At 41.0% G+C, this 18,510-nt stretch overlaps 1 pseudogene; it reads right to left on the bottom strand.

Moving 5' to 3' along the window:
* Positions 1-499: 499 nt before the first annotated feature.
* Positions 500-6,308, bottom strand: LOC149244368 (DNA damage-binding protein 1a pseudogene; annotated as a pseudogene).
* Between the last annotated feature and the right edge of the window lie 12,202 nt (positions 6,309-18,510).

Genomic DNA, 18,510 nt, shown 5'->3' with positions numbered 1-18,510 from the left:
AACTAGTGACTGAGATTGGATTATTTAGCTTCAGCTGCTACGAAACTGCTGTTCTGGCTGAAAAATATGTCTTTGGACAGAGCTCATAATTTCTCACAGAAAACGTATTTGGAAAAACTGAATGAGGTTTTTGTGAACCAATCCGTTCTTAACAAAAACCTCTTTTGGTTTTTTGAAATACTACTCCAGCTGCTCAGAGTGTGTCTTTGAAAAACAGGTGTAAAACAGAAAATGAAAAATTGCACCTACAGCAGTTTCGTAGCGCAACTTTAGTCACCCATTTCTCCCAGCTCATAATCAATTTGAAGAAAATGAAAGAGGTTTTTCTATTTTAGTATGTTAGGAATAAAAACCTCTTTCAATTTCCAAAAATATGCTTTCCGTTGCTCTAGATACCTCCTGGAAGTTAACTACCTAAAACAGTTTTTCTCCTGAAACAGGCTGCTACAGGGGTTTCGCAGCGCGCTGCGAAACTGCTGTGTAATTTCAAAAACACAGCTTAATGCCAAAATTTGACTATATTGAGCTTCATTATCTTGAAATGTCTCTTTTCATGTGCCCTCTCTTCAATTGATCCCTCCTCATGTTTGTATATCAATAAAGAGATGTCTTTCATCAAATCACCAACTACAATAAAATCTCCACGAGATTGAACATATAGTGCAAGAATATGACCATAATGGCCACATTCAGACTGTAACTCTCTTGAACCATCATCATGGATCCCCCATTTGTATAACTGAATCTTTTGATTGATACCAGCAAGCAACTTTTCATTAAATGCATTCAGATTGTAAACAGAAACCTTTGTCTCCTTCTCAATCACAAGTTGCAGTTTACCATCTTCAACTGAGAATACTAAAATTCGGCCTTTGTTAGGTTTGTTCTCCTCGGGCAATACATATGCTGTCCCATCACAATAATAAGCATGGATATGAAGTTTCTGAATGTCATCAATTTACCCAATAGTAAGCAGGTTCTCTTTTGCAATTGCAAGGCTGTCTGGAAAGGAAATTGAATTGAAAAGGCACGTGTGATTGACTTCCTTAAGATTCACATTGCTATACAGCAACTTCTGATTGCTACTGTAAATAACTGTCGGCCTGTCTGATGCTGCAAACACATGTGTTGTGTTCTTAGAGTGAAAAGTCCTCAAGGTGATAGCTTTTGTACCCAACAAAATCTTCTTCCATTCAGACAACTCTCCAATGCTCATATTCAATATGAAGTTGAATAGATGCCCATCCCCAAGACCACATAATAAGTATGCAATCCCTTCAAATCTTGTTTGTACCTTCAAAGAACTCTGATGTATGCTGACCCTGAGTTTGCCAAGTGCTTCTTATGCATGAAAGGAGCATGACAATGACCTAGATCAATTCTTCTTTACCTTACCCTTTTCTTTTGAAATCTTTTTAGTGATAACAGTGGCTCCACTTGGGATAGTGTGCCCTTGTGGTTCGCTAAGAACCTGCAGTTTCAGTGCCTTATCCTCTTATGATAAACAAAAATTTATTTGACAAGCATCTCCTTTAAGTTTCTTGGGCCTTCACCTCGGGCTTAAACTTGATGATCATTGTGAGAGAAAGAAATCTACCACTATTGAAAAAAAAAATGCTCAGTCAACCTTGAGCTTATTTGCATTTTCCTACCTACCTACCCTATCAGCTGCAAGCTCCACTTGTAGCTCAAGCAACATGATATTTCCAATAAAGCCAATCAATTGTCTTATCTGCTATTAGAAGCTCTTGACTGCATCCGACCTCAAAATAACCATGGTAGTGAGATGACCAAATGAACCCATAATATACTTGATTTTCATAATGCAAATGAAAATGAAAGACCGGAGTGCAAAGCTTGTCCATATATTCACTTATAGGGTCAAAGAATACATGGTTATGTTGATGATCATCATAACATTCTGCAACTTTAGAAAACTGATTCTCAACCACACAAGGTTCTCTTGATATGCTATCGAACTGCTTTTCTGAATGCTGCCTACAAACAATGTAATTTTCCTCTTTCTTATGATCATTTATTGTTGTAAGCTGTTGAGAAGTTTGACATAAAAAACCAACCTTTTCCTCTGCCTGAGGGTAGTAGAAGCTATCTTCCAGTACTTCTTCTTGCTATTTGCAATCAATTTCATCTTCATTATGATTCGAAGATTGAGAATACTGTTGCATCTCTTCATTCATATCAAAGGATGAAACATGGTTTTCACAAGTAAACCCCTGCTGCTCTTCATGCTGCGTTTCATGAGATGTTATACTTTCTCCTTGGTGCTGGAATGCATTGTTATGAAGAGCCTCTAAAATTTCTTCATCCATAAATTCATCATCATCATAACAATCTTCCAAGTACTGAATAAGACTTAAAGAATTCCTACAGCAATCTTTAAGCAGCAATAAGGAAGGATAACATTCTTTATACATCTCATAGAATTCATCATGAAAACTAGCAAGCGAATATATTGAACCATTTTCCAGACTTTTATACCAAGACCATGCTTTTCCTTCTAAAGTGGTCATAAACATCTTCATGAGACAATCTTCAGGGAAATGAACCTTAAGACTGCGTACATGCATATGAAACCTAACCAAATGAAGAGCAGCATCATCTTTCTTTTCATCTTTGAATATTGGAAGATCCTCTAACCAATCAACCTTTGGCATAGGATTTGGAAAACCAGGGATATGAGATCGATTCATAGGAGCATACCTGGCATTCATTCTTGCAGTGGAACTCATTTTGAAACTTCATCAAGCTACTGATCTTCTAGCAGTGGAGTCACCTTCTAATTTGTTATTTGATGTGTGGAGTCGCCAAGGTAGTTTTGCAGCCTCAAAAAGATGTCTGAGCTCCTGCTACCTTCAGAAGTTCAACCATTGATTTCGGGAATGAATAATCTTCAGACTCCCGGCAGACGCACCAAAATGTTATCTCAAAATCAAGCCCTGGAAGGCTGCAAACCAGGAAGACTTCAAGTAACTATTTCAAACCAATCTTTAGACTAAGGCTTAGCCTCCCTAGCCTGAGAGGGCTCTCTCAAAGGGTTATTGATTTTGATTAAAAAGTAAGAGGGCTAACTATTGTGAAATAACAGTGACAAATATGAAGGTTGGACAAACATTACATAAGTTTCCATTGGGCCTATGGAGTCAATAAAACTTCAGCAAATAATGATATAGCCTTTACATAGAAGTCAGGGCATGTGGCATTTAAATGTTCAAAACACAACTCTTATAAAACCACAGTTCATGAATGTGCACAGGAAATCAGAGCAGCATAAGTGAATTCTGAGTGATTACACGTTTATGAAACTGTAAAATAGATCAGGGATAAAGCAAAACCATACATCTTGAACATAGAAACACCTTATGAATCCTGAGAAGAAAAGCAGTTTATTATATTACTGAACTCTGTCTTTCTACATAAGCCAAAATAGTACTCTGTTTTTTATAAAATCTCCAACCCTTGTTACATTGCTGTTTCAGCTATATATAGAATCCTTATTCTAACTAATTCGAGCTTCCTCCTCCAGCATGAGGGGAGTCGATAACTACCTCTACTGACACCTATCAGCTATTGAACTAACTAATAAATACAACTAAAGTGTTGACTGGAGTTTCTAAAGAGTTCTAAATTAACTATGACTCTAACTCTATTTTCCATGCATACAACTTCTCCTTGTTCTTTGACACCTGGTCCTCTTTCGATTTGGCTGAGATGGATATTTAATACTCCATATCGACCTTGAACGCTGAATCTTTAACTGCTCAGTAGTGTTAGGAGATGTCCCTTGCTTCTCGGTTCCAGTTTTCCTCAAATGGCTCGAATGTACAGCAGCATGTCTTCTAGCCTTTAATGACCCAAAATATGGAACACTGCCACGTTTTTGATGTGTTGTAGGCTGTATCAATGAACATGTGTGCAGGCAAAAGTTCCTTGTATGCAAATCATTAAATACCCTTTGAACGGTGATAAAGGGACTTTATGACAAAAATCCAAAATTGGATTTGAATATTCAAACCTTTAAAGCATCCACCTGTCTTGATCTGATTGACTATTGTTGCTCCAGCTGATGTCTTGCATACCCTTTGGCGTTTCCCTTTCAAATTCCCGCTCATAATACAAAACTGCCTGTTCTGTGTTAAAATCATCACTTACAGCAGTTTCGTAGCGCGCTACGAAACTGCTGAATTATTTGAAACAACTTGCCTTTAACCCGAGACCTTTATCACCGAAACATTTGATTGCCAAAAATTTCCTTCGACTTTTCATATATATAGCAGGGATTTACATGTCTTCAAAAACAATAAGACTAAGCAAATTTGACAAAAATTTGGAACAAAACCTTTCTTTGAAAAGAAAATTCATTTAGCAGCTAACTGGCCTAGCTGTACCTTCAGGTCTTCAATCTTCTTCTTCAGAGATTTATTCTCAGCTCTTAATTGCATATTTATTTTTCTAATGAACTGGGCCTCTTTGATGGCTGGTACTGTCCATGTGTGAAATTGTGCATGGCCATCAACTACTGAATTCAACTGGTTTTGAAAGGTTTCAGTCCCTTTCCACAGAGCTTTATAATACTTTGCAGCTGCATCTTCCAGTGCTAATCTTCAGAACTCATTATACATGGAGCGATTGAAATTATTTCTGAGGAAAAATGACCAAAATCTGTAAAGAGTATTCATTTCCTCACTGCAACTAGTATCAACTCTCTTGTGCTCTGCCATAAACAAAAATAGCATTCTCCTTGTCATCTATAACCTGGCTGTAATAACTTCTGAGTTCATTGCGAGCTGCGGCAAGCTTTGTAATAAAATGTAACATGTATTTCTCCTTTGATTATACAAAAATATCAGAATGTCACGTCTTTGTGTGCTGTCAACCTTTGTCCATGTGTGAAGACAAAAGTTCTTCCAAGCTGCCTGACATATTTTGGACTGTAGTAAATGTGTTCACTTTATGACAAAAGTTTAAAGTTGCATTCGAATACATGTTTCCTCCACCTGTATTAACTTTGCTGAAGATTGATAATTTTGAAGGATCCCTTGAAGATATTCCCTTTTCAACATTTCCACTTGCAGTTCAAAACTAGTGACTGAGATTGGATTATTTAGCTTCAGCTGCTACGAAACTGCTGTTTTGGCTGAAAAATATGTCTTTGGACAGAGCTCATAATTTCTCACAGAAAATGTATTTGGAAAACCTGAAGGAGGTTTTTGTGAACCAATCCGTGCTTAACAAAAACCTCTTTTGGTTTTTTGAAATACTACTCCAGCTGCTCAGAGTGTGTCTTTGAAAAACAGGTGTAAAACAGAAAATGAAAAATTGCACCTACAGCAGTTTCGTAGCGCAACTTTAGTCACCCATTTCTCCCAGCTCATAATCAATTTGAAGAAAATGAAAGAGGTTTTTATATTTTAGTATGTTATGAATAAACACCTCTTTCAATTTCCAAAAATATGCTTTCCGTAGATACCTCCTGGAAGTTAACTACCTAAAACAGTTTTTCTCCTGAAACAGGCTGCTACAGGGGTTTCGCAGCGCGCTGCGAAACTGCTGTGTAATTTCAAAAACACAGCTTAATGCCAAAATTTGACTATATTGAGCTTCATTATCTTGAAATGTCTCTTTTCATGTGCCCTCTCTTCAATTGATCCCTCCTCATGTTTGTATATCAATAAAGAGATGTCTTTCATCAAATCACCAACTACAATAAAATCTCCACGAGATTGAACATATAGTGCAAGAATATGACCATAATGGCCACATTCAGACTGTAACTCTCTTGAACCATCATCATGGATCCCCCATTTGTATAACTGAATCTTTTGATTGATACCAGCAAGCAACTTTTCATTAAATGCATTCAGATTGTAAACAGAAACCTTTGTCTCCTTCTCAATCACAAGTTGCAGTTTACCATCTTCAACTGAGAATACTAAAATTCGGCCTTTGTTAGGTTTGTTCTCCTCGAGCAATACATATGTTGTCCCAACACAATAATAAGCATGGATATGAAGTTTCTGAATGTCATCAATTTACCCAATAGTAAGCAGGTTCTCTTTTGCAATTGCAAGGCTGTCTGGAAAGGAAATTGAATTAAAAAGGCACGTGTGATTGACTTCCTTAAGATTCACATTGCTATACAGCAACTTCTGATTGCTACTGTAAATAACTGTCGGCCTGTCTGATGCTGCAAACACATGTATTGTGTTCTTAGAGTGAAAAGTCCTCAAGGTGATAGCTTTTGTACCCAACAAAATCTTCTTCCATTCAGACAACTCTCCAATGCTCATATTCAATATGAAGTTGAATAGATGCCCATCCCCAAGACCACATAATAAGTATGCAATCCCTTCAAATCTTGTTTGGACCTTCAAAGAACTCTGATGTATGCTGACCCTGAGTTTGCCAAGTGCTTCTTATGCATGAAAGGAGCATGAGAATGACCTAGATCAATTCTTCTTTACCTTACCCTTTTCTTTTGAAATCTTTTTAGTGATAACAAGTACACAAGTCGACATTTAATCCCCACGCTAGAGCGGTACATCATTATAATATAGTGGAAGATTTGGCCCAATCTCCATCCGCTATGTCGACTCTTGAAGTATTACAGAATTGCCCATCCCAAAGGCAGGCTTTAGTATCAACCATTGGTGGGATAGACCCAAAGGATTCCAATCTTGTATCCTTCGATCATAAAGGATACGATCCTCAATTACCAGCTCAACTAGATTTCCTTGTTCAAGTGAAAGCCCTCAACAAAACTGTTCATCGAACGATTATTGATGAGGGGGCATCTACATGCATAATGTCGATGAGTTGCTGGAAAACTTTAGGATCTCCAACCTTGTCACGATCTTCGACGACATTAAAAGCATTTTATGGAAGGACATATACCCCATATGGTATTTTGAGTAACTTGAAAGTTGAACTAGGAGGGAAGACAGTAGAAATAGATGTTGAAGTAATCGATGGCAATCTTGATTACAACATCCTACTAGGAAGACCATGGATATATGCTATGGCTGCTGTTGTGTTGACTTATTTTAGGAAGATTGCATTTCCCTTTCAAGGAGGGATTACAATCGTCGATCAACAAAACTTCCTACCCAATGGTTCTCAAGTTACATGAAGCATCCCTATGATCCATGGAAGCCCCCATTCGCTTCAAAATATCGGAGTAGGCCTGCTAAAAGATCCTATATTAATTGGAACTTTCGCCCTTCCGCCTCCAATCAATCTGGCGAAAGTAGCATCGGTAGGAACCTGCAATATGATATCTTCTAAAAAGATCTCAGAAAACGATATCAACATGGATCATGCAATGGTTTTGCCCCCAAGCCCAATAGAAATATTGTAGCAATCAATGTTCCTAGGCTGGATGGAAAACCCAAATCAACGCTCATCAAGCATTTGGATAGATAGGTTTAAAGAATATGGTACCCCTTCAGATCCTTGGTCGCAAGTGCATGTCACCGACGAAGGAATTGTCCAATCAATGGTAATTGAAGAGGCACCATGGAATGATTCCCACCATCGTTCCCTTCTTCCGGATTGTGGAGAAGATACTAAAGATGACCTTTATCATCCTTCAGTTTTTGATTTTCTATCAAATACTGTAAACACGGTGGATTCCGAGCGAAACTTGTCCAACATTGAAGAGACTATCACCATAAATATCTTGACCAAGACAGATGTTGTAGAGAATATTTATGTTGGCAAATATTGTTCTCCTTCAGAACTGGAAATATCTCTTTTTCGCGAGTTCAGAGATGTCTTTGCTTGGTCATATAGTGAAATGCTAGGCATTGACTCGAGTATCGTTGAACACAAAATTAAGATGTATCCAGATGTCAAACCAGTACGACAATGGCTACGGCAGGTGCACCCGAAGAAAGCCGCTGCCATTAAGGCAGAAGTTGAGAAACTTCTCCATGCTGGTTTAATCTACCCGGTTCCTCTAACCGATTGGGTATCGAATATTGTCCCTGTTATGAAAAAAAAAGGAACAATTAGAGTGTGCGTTGATTATAGGGATGGAAATCAAGCTTGTCCAAAATACAACTACCCTACACCCTTTATCGACCAGATAATTGACGAATGCACCGGATGCGAAATCTTTTCATTCATGGATGGATTCTTTGGGTATAATCAAATAAATATCCGCCCACAGGACCAGTCAAAGACTGCATTCATTTGTCCGTGGGGCACATTCGCATATCGAAAATTACCCTTTGGTTTAAAGAACGCAGGGGCAACGTTTCAGAGGGCAATGAATTATGCCTTCCATGACATCAAAAACATCGTTCAACCATACCTCGATGACCTTCCGGCTCATTCACGAAAGCGGACTGATCACCCGCAGCATTTAAGAGCGATATTTCTACGTTGCCGACACTACAAGATACGACTCAATCCACACAAATGTGTATTTTGCGTCAGTTCTGGTCATTTACTTGGCTTTGTAGTCTCAAAGGACAGGATTCGTCTCGACCCATGTAAGGTCCAGGCAATCATAAATTTGCCTCCACCTTCGAATTTGCTTCAGATTCAGAAACTCCAAGGGAAAGCAAACTTTCTGAGGAGGTTCATTCCAAATTACGCCGAACTTGCTAAAGGTTATACATGTCTTTTGAAGAAGGAAGTACCCTTTGTCTGGGATCAGGTTGCGCAAGCTTCCTTTGATGCTTTAAAAGAATCCCTAATGAAAGCATCATTAATGTATGCTCCTGATTATCAAAAAGATTTTAACCTCTATCTGGCTGCAGCAAATACGACCATCGCAATGGTTCTAGTTCAAGAAGTCGATGGAATTGAACATCCTATATATTATTAAGTAAAAACTTAAATGATACAGAAAGCAAATATTCTTACGTTGAAAAGCTAGCACTCGCAGCTGTTCAAGCGATATAGAGATTTTGACACTATGTCCTCTTTCGAAAATCTACCATTCTGTCAGATTGCAACCCCATGACTTATATATTGTTGCGACAGTTGCTAGGGGGAAAATATTCTAAATGGATAGCAATCCTGCAAGAGTTTGATCTGGAATTTGTAAAATCCAAGTCAAAGAAAGCTCTAGTTTTGGCAGAATTATTATGCGATCTCCCACCGTCGTCCAACAATGAAACATCCGAAGAAACAATCGTGGACGAAAGTTTGTTTCTGATATCTTCAAGCAATGAGTGGTATGGGGATATAATAATTTATCTCCAAACCCAAAAATATAAGCCAAACACCTTCCGCTCCGAGAAAAAACGTATTCGATACCAAGCAAAAGACTACATGATCGTCAGTGATACACTTTACCGTCGTGGTATCGATACACTTCTGAGAAGGTGCCTCACCCATGAGGAGGCTGAAAAAGTCCTGAATGATTGTCATTCAGGCGCTTGTGGGGGACATCAATCCAGTTATGCTACAGCGCAAAAAATCTTACGAGCAAGATACTTCTGGCCAACAATGTTCAAAGATTGCATAACCACAGTCAGAAGTTGCCATGCTTGTCATTTTCGATAGCAAAACCAGAAGACCACCCGCACCTCTGCAGCCAATAGTTGCAGTTGGGCCATCCACCAAATGGGGCATCGATTTCATGACATGTAACCCCACCTCGACCGGGAGGCATGGGTATATCATAGTCGCAGTTGACTATTTGACCAAATGGGCCGAGGCGATGCCTACATTAGATAATACTGGTGAAACAGTTGCCCTCTTCTTTTTCAATCATGTAGTCGCCAGATTCGGCATACCACAAGCTATAGTCACAGATCATGGATCGCATTTTCGCAATCACATGATGGTCGAATTAGCTGCCAAACTAGGGTTGTCTCACGACAGCTCTACTCCATATTATTCGCAAGCCAACGGACAAGTTGAAGCAATCAACAAGGTCCTGAAGTGCATGCTGCAAAGGATGATTGGAGTTCACAAGAGAAGATGGCACCTAATCCTGTACTCAGCTTTGTGGGCTTACCAAACATCGGTAAGGAATGCAACCAGGTTTACACCTTTCCAACTGGTATATGGCCTAGAAGCAGTCTTACCAATCCAGTGCGAAATCTCGTCTCTCAAACTCACAATTGATCTCCTCCCCGGAACTTCAGAAGAAGAAGCTCATTTCTTGGAATTAATCCAATTGGATGAAACCCATCATGATGTCGCTTTGGCTAATGAAGCCCATAAGAAACGAGTCAAGGTGCAGTTCGACAAAAATTTCAAACCCCGTGTCTTCTCAGAAGGTGACTTGGTCTTGCTTTACGACCAAGAATCTGATAAATTGGGAGCAGGTAAATTTAAGTCTTTATGGATGGGCCCCTATATTGTTAAACGAGTGTTAGCAAAAGGAGCCTACGAGTTAATGGATTATAACGGAATTCCACTGGCGCAACCTCGTAACGGGTTGTACCTCAAGCGTTACTATGCGTAATGGTAACCTGTATGCTTTTGTTATGTTTTTGTTTTTGCTAAAGTGTTTATTTTGGTCAAGTAAATCCACTTTTTACATTTATTGCAGATGTCAAACCTATTGGAGTCATGTGTTGGATATGCTGACGAAGCGAGTCGTAGTTCGCGAAATCTATCTTCCGCGGCCTGGGCCATTTTTGATCCAAGTGGCGAGTTAGTAAGTTTCAGAGGGGTATGTATTGGTCGATCAACAAATAACATCGCTGAATATAGCGCGTTGATAGAACTTCTCTCTGATGCCATCACACATGGTATATGCCGGCTAACTGTCAGGCTAGACTCACAACTCGTAATACTACAACTCACTGGTATCTATTCTGTCCAAAATCCAGCTATTTATCGCATGTTCCTAAGGGTTAAGATTTTGGAAAGACAATTTGATTTTATTCAATATCAACATATTTCCAGAAACTTAAACACATTAACTGACTCATTGGCAAATTATGTGTTAGATAGACATTTGCGACATTTATAAAAAGAAACATACCATCAATGTTTGCATTTGGATCATGTAACTTAACCAAAATAAAACTTCGAAAATGAAAAATATATATAACTGTTTGTGGTTTACACATAATGTTCTGTAACCAAGACAAAATCGGTCAAATGACCAAAAAACTCAAAATGCTAGGGGCACCCTAGTCTAATGATGCTCGTGATAGCAAGTCACATCCTGTGCGATCATGCGTAAGAGACGAGTCCATCATCTTGGCACACCAGTAGTATGCCGCTGTAACCTCAAAGGTAGCTCGTCAGTCCTCACATCTGGAATACCAAGAGTGAGGCCCTCAACCTGCTCCTGTAATGATGTGAGAGTCTTGGCCACATCAAGGTCGCGAAGGATAGCCCTTCCCACAGCCTCTCCTACTGGGGCAGCAGCTGGTACTCTCAGGCGAGCTACTGGACGAACAGGACCAACATCTGCATGTACACATGAGTTTGATTAAAGTGTTGATAGAATAAAGCACAAGGACATTATAAATGAAAAGACGATAAATAGGAATATGGTCAAAGATTTTACCAATGGCGCCCCACTGTTCGCCATCCGGCAGTACTAAATCTGGGTCACCCCGGAAGTCCATGCCAGCATATGGATACTCGGAATAAACCATCTCTTGACGATCAAACCACCTGAACAAGGTATCAGAAAATGAAATCTGAGATTGACCAGCATGCCTAGACATATGGTCAACCCATCTCTGCATACGTGGTTCAGTAGGTGAAGGTAAATCGAGTGCAATATACTACGGCTGCATCAATGGTATCTTCTCCACGGCAAAGGCGGTCAAAATAGAACCGTACCCAAAGTTCTTCAACCTCCCACTCTTTATCTTGGTCAACTATTCTTTCATCACAAGAAGTATTGTATCACACCAGTTGAACACCTTCGGTTGGAGGCATTCCAAGGCATACTGCATATAAGATCGGTTGGCTACATGAAGAGCCACACGACCGGCCATCCTACCAAAAGTAAACAGAATAGTCTGAGAGACCTGTCAATGACATCATGGATGATGATCTTGTCGTCTTTACTCGGTTGAGATCCCTCTCTGTAGTACCGGCGAACATAATCTCTCATAGAGTCACCTCCTCGGGCCGAACCTGATAAAGAGATGGGGGCACCCCGCCTCGACAAGCCAGTCAAGAAATAGATGTCTACTACAGTCAAGGGGATAGATTTGCCCCTAATCTGGAAAACCTAGTTGGTAGGATCCCAAGCATCGAGAAAATACTGCAGTAAGTTGATCTATTGTCTCATGCTAGAAATGCGGAAAAACTTCAACAAGCCATAGTTCCGCAGTGCGTTTACTGTAACTGGATCATGTAGGGCAAGCATGTCCTCTTCTTCATGCTCACGTTCTCACCATGTAATGGTCATCTTACTCCAAAGATCTCTGAAAAACAAACAAGAGAAGAGTTAGATCCTAATTTTGGTAAGAAACAGGCAAAATTTCCATCAAAAATTGTGCACAGAATTCCTTCTCTGTGCCCAACGCACCTACAGTAGTGTTCTAGGTGCGTTGCATGTCAGATAGCCTTTAGACAGGCCAACATTCAACGCACCTTTCGATACACAGAGGGTGCGCTGAAGGCAGAACGAGTTTTTCAAATCCCAGAGGCTCAGAAAAACTAGGAATCAGGCTCAGAATGTAAAATGGAAACCATGAAATGAAAGAGCTCAGGTTTAGCTCCTACCTGGTCCAGACGGCGTCGAGAATCGTCCACAGAATCTGCCGAAATCAGCTGATGAAAATCGAAGGGGGAAAGCACCTCCAAAGCTCCAACAAACCAAAGTTCAAATGAAATGGTAAAATGAGAGGTAAAAACACTTTTTCATTACTTTTTACGTAGTTCAAAGTAAAATATTAGTGTTCTAACTCATTTTCAAACATATATTGTTCATTTCTGACTGGTTTGATGAAGCATTTGAAAATACAGTACAATCTTTGAAAGAATAGAGCTATTTATGGTAAAATAAAAAAGGGACCATTCAATCGAGCAGTGTTACCGCAAGGTTCAAGATAGTTAAAAAATAAACCCACATCGAGCAGTTTTAGCACATAGTTCAAGCTCGTTAAAAAATAAACATAAGCCATGAGCAAATGTTTCCCCCCGCGTTTAATCTCGTTAAAAAATGAACTATTCCCCGGTAAATAACCATCGTGAATGTAGTACTTCAGCCATTAAAGCCTTGGTCGTGTTTGCACCGTAACCTCCACTTTTGCATTGGCCGATCATTCACCCCCATTTGATTGTTTACCCATTTTGAGGAACAGCTACGAAGAGTGATTTCACTAGCCATCCTTGTAACACTGCCGTGATTGGAAAATTCCAAACCTTACCTGGAATCAGCTGCTACCCATTTTATCACTCGTTCCTCAAAAGATGAGTCTCCTTTAAGATCTTTTCAACTGACTCGTAAAATATGAAAAGATTGTCGAGCCATTGGCCTCTACAGCTCGTTAAAGGGACAGGAAGTGCTATCCCTCCTCTAGATTTTAATCTTTTTGGACCTGAGGGATTATTACACAAAAAGATCGAGCGCTTGTTTTGTTCATCTCGTTAAAAGTATTGAAAATTCATCCCTTCTATATTGTTTTATACTTTTTCAAACTTAAGGGATTAGATGACGAAAAAGAAATTTTGGAGTTACCTTTACGTTCCTTTTCAGACTCTCTAAAATTGAAAAGGACCGAGTTATCTTTGTCGTTAAACTCGTTAAAATTTTAATAGCGACAAACTTTTCTATAGACGAGAACGAGTTTCACTATCGCTAGGCTCGTTAAAACATAGCGATGGGTTTGCCCGAAGGGTAAATTATAGAACAAGCATATGTTATCCTCCTCAAGCTTGACAAAAATAAAGAGATATTGGTCAGCAATGACTAGGGAAAATTGGGAAGAAAACTTGAAGAAACTTTGTTGGTAGCAAGTCGCTCTTGAACATGACACTTGCACTCCGTGTCCGAGTCAGGTTGGGTTGTTTCATTCACTGGTCACATCACCATGGTCACATCATACCATCCACATTTGGGGTTAATGCTACCAATCCATCACATCAGTGTCGCTGGTATGTTCAAGAGAAGTCATTCAGAGATTTTACCTGTGTCTCAACCGCTACCATACATTTATACTCCATTCTTTCATGACCGCCACCCTAAACCTTATATCACCAGATCATTTTCACCTCCATTAAAATCATTTGCTCCATTCCGTGTCATTGATGTGGGATTCATTAAGGCCCTCCTGTGACGGATCACTTCTTGTCAACATCAGCTCATTATCCAAGAAGTTGATCTAGGAACACCCCATTCAGTACTTTGAAGCTTGCATGCCTCAATGGCAAGTTTCTCACTTCCGGCGACAGGTTTACATCAATGGCCTTCGACCGAAAGATTTTGCATGGTGTTCGACGCCAAGTCCTTTATTCACACCACGTGAATTGTACTGCAGTACCTTGAGGGTCATTATCGTTATCGGTGATCCCTCTCGCGCTTGTTAACAGTTTACATCATTGACTGGTAATCAAGCGATGTCTTTCCATGTTCGACTTCAGAACATTTCTCACATGGATCGACTTGTACTTCGAGTGAAGATCGAACGCGATTGAAGACCCCGGATCTAGTTTCATCCATCCGAGCTGCGATATATATTCAGGGAAATAAAGAAATTAAATGTACATCATTGCTGCACAGATAATCATCCAATCAAAAGGATGATGGCTCTATCGGAATCATCAGTCTACACTCAGACGATTGTCTGTCCTATGTACATGAAAATGAATTTATAAAGCTGAGCATGGGAATGCCTGCCTCAGCTAGATCATGAAAATATTATGAAGATAATGTATTGTATTGTATCTTATTACAGGTCTCCTCCCAGCATTGAAAGAACTTCGGATCCTCATAAAAAAGCATTTCACCCGACATCAAAAGATTAACGACCTCATGCATTAGGGGGCAACTGTTATAGACATTTTTGGGCCCTACAACCCCAAGCATGAAATGTCCATAAACCAAGGGCTCCTAAGTCCCTAAAAGTGTTGTTCCAATCCCTAAAAGAACAAGGTCAATAGATTACAGCTTCTCCCAGAAGTTCTCCATGAAAAACTGCTCAGAATTGGTCAAAACGGGATCATTTCAGCTGCTCCACTGGCTAGGTGCGTTGCATCTCACCTAAATACACTGTGTGGGTGCGTTGAATTTCAAAAATCCCTTTTGTGGGGTGCGATGGGTGAGAAATGACAAATGGCAGTGTCATTCCGCGAGGTGGAGAGGCAATGGAAGCTTCCAGAATCTTCTCCTATGACACTTGCCTCACTGAATTTGACCAAGGATGACTAAGAGACCATCAGTCTCCAAGTGGAAGCAAGAACTATCAGAGAGAAGACACTAATCAAATCACAAGCTGACTCATCCCCCTTACAGATATCTATATATGGATCCCTCATCCCAGAGATCCAGAGGCTGGAATTTTGCATATTGTAAGGAATTGTTGTTGGTTTCTTGAGACAAACATCAGATTGTTGGGTGATCTAAGCTTTGTTTGAGGTGAAGAGGGGCTTCTTTGCTGGGAGGTTGATGCTGGGTCAGAACAACTGGTTGTAACTCCTCTTGGCTCTTTTCTTGTTTATCAATAAAAGCTATTCAAGTTTTCCTCCATGCTTTTGTGTCATTGATGCTTGCTACATTTGTATGGTCAATTTACATCTGATCCTAGATTGTTTATGATTATAGATCCATGTCTTTGTATAGTGCTATGCTTCTGTGATCTTACAGGTACTTTGTGAAGCTGGGCATGCAAGGGAGCAGGTAGCTGAAGACTATCAAAGAAGAGAGGAATCAAATCAGGAGATTAGCGGAAGACAGAGGTTGGTCTTTTTGTTCCTCTCTATCTATAATACATAAAGGAAAAACGAAAGTAGCTTTTCTCTGTTTGTTTCTAAGGCAGCTGTCACACCTTAGTGGGATAGAGCAGTTCTATATAGACACTTTTCCCTGTAACACCACTTTCTTAGGAGTAGACACGGGGGCCGTAGCCTAGTAGGAGGCAGTGCCCAGACATATGGGCGATTATTTTGCAAAGTACCAGGCCTATGGGCAGGATTTCAAGGAAGCCCTCTCATTTAGAGATTTTGTTCATCTCCAGCGGTATAGCAGACCCCGCGACCATCACAAAGGGTACCGGCATTACCCTGACGGCGACACCCACCGTGTAGCAAGCAGATTCCACCTACCTATGTTTGATGGCTCATCAAATAGTTCGGCAAAGCCTTGGGTAGAGAAGCTAGACATTTATTTCCAGCTTAACCAGATGTCGAAGGCAGAGGCCATCAAGGTGGCAACATTGCATTTGGATGGTGAGGCCCAGGATTGGTGGTTTCATGGGATGGTTACACTAGGGCACTCCACAGTGACGAAATATGCCGAGTTTACTAGGAGACTGATGGAGCAATTTTATCGGAGGGATCTAGAGCAGAATTTTGTTGGGCTGACAAGGCTCAAACAGACAAGGAGCCTAGGGACCTACATTGCAGATTTCTTGAGGGTCTCTGTGATGGTGCCAGACCTATCCATGAAATGGAGGGTCTATATGTATGTTTTGGGGTTAGCAGAGCCACTTCGGGGTTTAGTCCGATCCACTAGACCAGCCACACTCCAGGACGCTATTAACAGGACCCAGGACTTACAGGACGTCTTACCCAGGACCCAGACACCTTACCCCTAGAGACAAACTTTCCAGTCTAAGGGGCAGGATGTGAGGATTCCACTTCCATAGGGGAATCCAGGACGAGTACAGCTTGACGATGATGTCAAGAGGGAGCTGAAGAAGAAGCGGTTGTGCTTCACATGTCAAGAGCTGTGGGCACCAGGACATAGATTTGCTACTAGCAAAGCACATTTTATTGAGGTCTTCTCCAAGAGCAGTGGAGAAGAGGATGACGAGGAGGATGTGGAGGCAGGAGATAGCCATGCCATACAGGGACCTTTTCCACCTCCACCACTAGCAGCAAGTGGTGCATCTTTTGCACCCACTAGAGGGGCCCTTGCAGCGTTGCGAGGAGTACCCAAGTATCTGACGCTACGCATACGAGGGACAGTACGTAGCCAGCACGTATCAGTTTTGGTTGACAGTGGGGCAACCCAAAACTTCATCGATGCACAGATGGTTGAGCGGAGAGGCATCCAGACAGAGAGCTTCAATGGATTTCCAGTATTGGTCCCAGGAGATCAGACCATGACATGTGCTCATTATGTTCCAGAGCTTTCAGTGACAATGGGCACCTACACATTGACTGACCACTTTTTCGTGGTCGATATTCGAGACACCAACATGATACTAGGTGTTCAGTGGCTTATTATTCTAGGGAAGGTCACGGTGGATTGGGAGACCTTAGAGATGGAGTGGGATGATGAGAAGATAGGGAGGCACGAGAAGATACGGGGACAACACACATATCCGCCTCAGACTGTTTTGGCTCATCAGATGGAGGCAGTCTTCCGGAAGGGAGACATAGAGTGGGCAGTGGAGTTGCATGCATCAGAGGCAGGGAATACAGGGCAGACGGTACATCCAGAGATCCAGTCCATCCTTGATCGGTATGCCATAATGTTTGGAGAGATTCCACCAGGAAAGCCACCAGATCAGGGGTTTGAGCACACTATAGAGCTTGAGCAAGGAATCCAGGCAGTGATCACCACCCCCTATAGGCACCCCAAGGCCTATCGGGATTAGATTCAGGGCTATCCAGGAGATGCTGGCCATCATGCATGCATTGGCTGAGTACTGGCAGTATCTGGTGGGTAACAGGTTTAGGGTGAGCATTGATCACAACAGCCTCAAGTTCTTTTTGGAGCGGAAGCAGCTACAGGAGAGGTAGCATAAGTGGATCAGCAAGATCCAAGCATATGACTTTGACATCGAGTATGTCAAGGGTAAGAATAACGTGGTAGCAGATACCCTTTCACATAGACCAACCACGTTGTCTCTTATGAGCTTGGATACATACTGTAGGGCTCGACTCTTAGTGGAGTACTCCAAGGACAGGTTTGCATGTAAGGTTATGGATGAGTAGGTGACAGATGATAGGTATAGGCTGGTCGATGAGATCATCTATTACAGGGACAAGATCTTCTTGACTGAGGGGTCTCAGCTCAAGAAGAAGATACTCCAGGCATCACATGATTCCCCATTGACAGGACATCAGGGTTTTACCAAAACCTACAGGGCCATTAGGGAGAGGTTCTCATTGAAGGGCCTCAAGGATTACGTACTCCAACACATCCGGGATTGCGATGTTTACGAAAGGAACAAGGGAGGGATGAGCCATCCCGCAGGATTATTGCAGCCTCTTCCCATTCCGGAGGGGAAATGGGAGAGTATTTCGATGGATTTCATCACAGGGTTGCCCATGGTACAGGGTAAGGATTTTATCTTTGTCATCGTTGATCGACTGACAAAGTACGCACATTTCTTTGCCATATCCGCACACTATACAACAACACAGGTGGCCAAGCTTTTCTTTAGG

Source organism: Pinus tabuliformis, chromosome 8 (genome assembly GCF_031772625.1).
Source record: "Pinus tabuliformis cultivar Carrire ecotype Pingquan chromosome 8, CPIR1, whole genome shotgun sequence".
NCBI classification, from domain to species: Eukaryota; Viridiplantae; Streptophyta; class Pinopsida; order Pinales; family Pinaceae; genus Pinus; species Pinus tabuliformis.
The sequence above is the reverse complement of the archived record's forward strand: the minus strand, read 5'-3'. Positions and strand labels throughout refer to the sequence as shown.